The 3,971-nt window shown below is 37.0% G+C and overlaps 1 protein-coding gene across 2 annotated transcripts in view; it reads left to right on the top strand.

Annotated features, from left to right (window-relative positions):
* gosr1 (golgi SNAP receptor complex member 1) overlaps positions 1 to 3,971 on the top strand; it is a 51,532-nt gene that overhangs the window by 35,764 nt on the left and 11,797 nt on the right. The window lies entirely within an intron of this gene.

The raw sequence follows: 3,971 nt of genomic DNA, 5'->3' as shown, positions 1-3,971 counted from the left end.
GTCAGAGCATTAGTAATAGTGATGTCTTGATAAGCAAGCCCCACTAATAAAGAATGAATCAGTGTCCACACTTTTGACTGGTGTAGCTGGAACAGGACACATTACTAGATTGTTTCAGAGTATTGCTACCAGAAGCATATTGCATTCAGTTGCAGTGATGCACTTCACTGAGAACCAAAATTGTTCTTCTTAGCTGTATGTTTTGCAGAAAACATTAAGGCTGAAGGTGACGGAGACAGTAAGAGGTAAAGGAAGAATGGTTTTAAATTACCCTTATGCTAATGAACCCATTAATGACTGCAGAAACCGAGATGTAGGGATAGTTTTCTCCACCAGTGGAGCTTTTGTGTGTCATACATTGTACCAGACCCTGACATCTTTCCATTGCCCGTCTGCCTCGGAGCTGATAAAGAACTACAGTAAATCTTTCAGCTAAATCCAGGGCTTGTCTCAGTCTATAAAATCACAGCATGAATTGGACCTGGACACCCCTCCCAGATTCAGCAATGCACATTTTATAGCACAAGCCCGGTGACAGATAGGTAAAACCAATATGGTCACCCCGTGATAACTGTCAGCTGTCCACAGCACCATACAGGTGTGCTGTATATTTGTTTTCATATAGACATCTTCCAGCCTCTGTATATAAACTAGTTAAATGTTTAGTTTAATGTTAGATTTGGAGTTTAGTACCATGCATTCAGTTTGAACTTGATTTCAACAAATAATAAATTTCAACCAACAATAACTTTGTTGGCCAGGACACTCCTGGAAAAGAGATTTTAATCTCACTGAGTCTTTTCCTGGTTAAATAAATATATTAAACTTATTTTTTACTTTTTAATAAAGGCATAGAGTTTCTTGAATAGTTTTGAGTGATGACACAAACAGATCATTGAACTAGAGTTTGAATCCATTCATGAAAATAACAGTTTGAACTGCTTCACAGAAATGAACTGTACTAGCTCTAACATCATTTTTGGTTCTGAAGTTTAATTAAAAACAGTATTTTTCACATTCACATGTTTGCTAGACAAATATCTTTTTTGTTTAATCTCAGGAAATGGCTTACCCTGAACGGCTGTGTGTCTGTACAGTACCAGTTTGTGTGCTGCATGTGTTTGCGTAGATTATTATTTGATTTTAGGTTAAAGGTTCACATTTTGTTTTATTGTAAACGGGTGCTTTTCCCAAGGATAGTCATATCAGGAGGTCAGATTTGTTTATACTTGAGTTCATACTTTAACCCTGGAGACAAGGATCTAATGACTTCGCTGCTGCTTGTTTTGTTTTTCGTCTTTTCTCTGAAACATTATCAGTATCAATCCTAATTGGCAAATAAAATGCTGAGCACATTGTTTTCAGTGAGCACTTCTTGAAACATAAGCCTCAAGGGGGCTATGGGGTATGACACACATTTCTGTGTGTGTGTCTGTAGGGGTTGGTTATTGGGCCCTGTGGAATAGGACTATACACCAAGCCATTTTCACATCTCTTGTGTATTTCTCAGGTGAAAGTGGGGACTATTGTGGGTTAAGCATCATGTCCAAACAACACTGTTTAGTGTATGATTCCAGGGATGAATAGTGAATCACTTTATTGTGATTCACAATTTTTTGGAATATACTGTACGCTACTGTTCAAATGTTTGGGGTCAGTGAATTTTTTTAAGGAATTAATATTTTTATTTAGCAAGGACACTAAATTTATCAAAAGTGACAGTAAAGACATTTATAATGTCTCAAATTATTTCTATTTTAAATAAACAATGTTCTTTGTACCGATGTACCTGGGTTATCACAAAAATATTAAGCACACAGGATCATGTGACTGGGGTAAATGCTGCTGAAAATTCAGCTACGCCATCACAGGCATAAATTACATTTTAAAATGTGTAAGGGATAATGTATATCCATCCGGTTGTTATGGCAGAATAAACTTTGACAGTCTGATCAGGACCCCGACGCAAAGCAGATTACAACTGCTACTTCACACACAAGTAAATAATTGGACACAAAATATTGATTTGAGTTTAAATATTTAATTAGCTCACTAAACGCAAAGCTTCTGTGAAGAAAACAGTTGCTAACAGGTGCCTTCTAGCAAAGATGAATGAACAAGTTCAAATTAGACAAACAGAATATGGAATATGGTACGGTACACTGCTTTAAATCACATAATTATAGGAACAAGAAATATTGTTTTGAGATAATTATAGATTTATCTTAAATATTGAGATAATACAGATTATAATGCTATTTCACAATATTACTGTTTTTACTGTATTTTTTAATCCATTGAATGCATCCTTGGTAAGCATATAAGACTTTCAAAAACATTTAAAATATCTAATACTGATACAAACTTCTGAATCATAGTGTTCATCTTCTAAACTTCCATGTCAACTTTTAAACAATTAGACATTCATGTGCATAATAAAATATTCCCCATAGTCCAGATGTGTATGCCAGCAACCCAAGTCTAGATATGCTCTGCTGAAAGCTTTACAGATCAAAATTGTATCAGCGTAATTTTCAGATTGGCAGTCGTGTGATACTTGCTAATGCAATTGAACTAATAGCCCTGCTGTTGAGTTCGAAATGGATGAGGATTAATGGGAAGACAAACTATATTTGCTAGAAATGTTTTGCATTGTCCTCTCACTAACTTTCTCACTAGCTGATTTATTTCCTTTGAATTTAATTTTCTGTGTAGGAAACCAGGTGGATATATGTCTGATGCGGATGATGTAGATTAATGAGTCTTAGGGAAGCCTTATTAATTATTTATCAAGAGAAAATGCAGATGATGGTAAAGGAACCTGTTTAGTCGAGTCCCACAGGATGCTAATTATTTGCCCCGCTAATTGTAAACTACACTGTGCAAAACCAGCATCATTAGCACCCACTGGGACAATTTATAATGATTAGTCTAGCCGAGAACTTGGATACAGTGTTTTGGCTTTTTGATCAATCAATGTCATAAGCTCTTAGGATGACAGCCATTTGACAGAGCAGATCTTCTCGGATCAGATTTGCTGCACCTTTCCTTTCTTCAACGCATTTATAAGCAGGAGCCAAGATACGAGTTCATGTGCCTGTGAAGACAGAGCCCTGTCCTGCAGTAGTGGGGCTGAACAGCATGTGGACTGTTAGACTCTATTCTCCCAGCTGCTGTTTGTGTGTGCCAGATTTCTCTCACCGCTGCTGACAAACCATGCAGACAGAGAGAGAGAGAGTTCACAGGCATCGGAGGGAGAATTTGCAATCTCATTTTTTCTTGTGTAAACAAAATTGGAGCTCTCTGTCACAGCGAAAACCATTTGTCTGGGAATTGAGGACTTTCTTTCCCCTGAGGTCTCACTGGCCCTGAGACTTTGTCATCTAAATTGACGGAGGATGTGATTTTGAGCCAGCATAGAATTTCATTCCCATCCTGCAGGCCTGCATCTTCTTTTCTGGGAGAAAAATGGCCGTGGTGTGGGAATGAGACATTCCAGTAGACAGTAATGCAAGATTGAAGAATTGTACCTGAAAGATCATTTCATTCACACGTAAGAGAGTTGTCTTTTCTGAGCAATAACTGCAGTGATGATATGTGAATCTATTTGTTTTCCACACCATTTGCAATCAATATATCATCTGTTAAGTCTTGAATGGGATTTTATTTACTCTGTTTGCTTCTAAGGTATGAAGCTTTAAAGCAGAATTGTTGGTAGTATTGTATATGGTATTCATTACATGGCGAAAAAAAGGTATGTGGACTCAAATGATGAACAGATTTAGCTATTTTAACTACACCCATTATTAATAGGTGCATATAATTGGTTTGAAAATAAATGTCCAGCAAATGCATATGTGTCCACTAGTGCTGTGTTCAAAATATCGATACGACGATGTATCGTCACAGAGATTTGACGATACGAGTATCGATACAGATGGCCCTGTATCGATATTGTGGCACGTGTGCAG

The sequence above is a fragment of the Sinocyclocheilus anshuiensis genome, unplaced genomic scaffold, assembly GCF_001515605.1.
Source record: "Sinocyclocheilus anshuiensis isolate Anshui unplaced genomic scaffold, SAMN03320099.WGS_v1.1 scaffold1455, whole genome shotgun sequence".
NCBI lineage: Eukaryota > Metazoa > Chordata > Actinopteri > Cypriniformes > Cyprinidae > Sinocyclocheilus > Sinocyclocheilus anshuiensis.
Note: the sequence above shows the minus strand (reverse complement) of the source record. Positions and strands in the feature narration are given on the sequence as shown.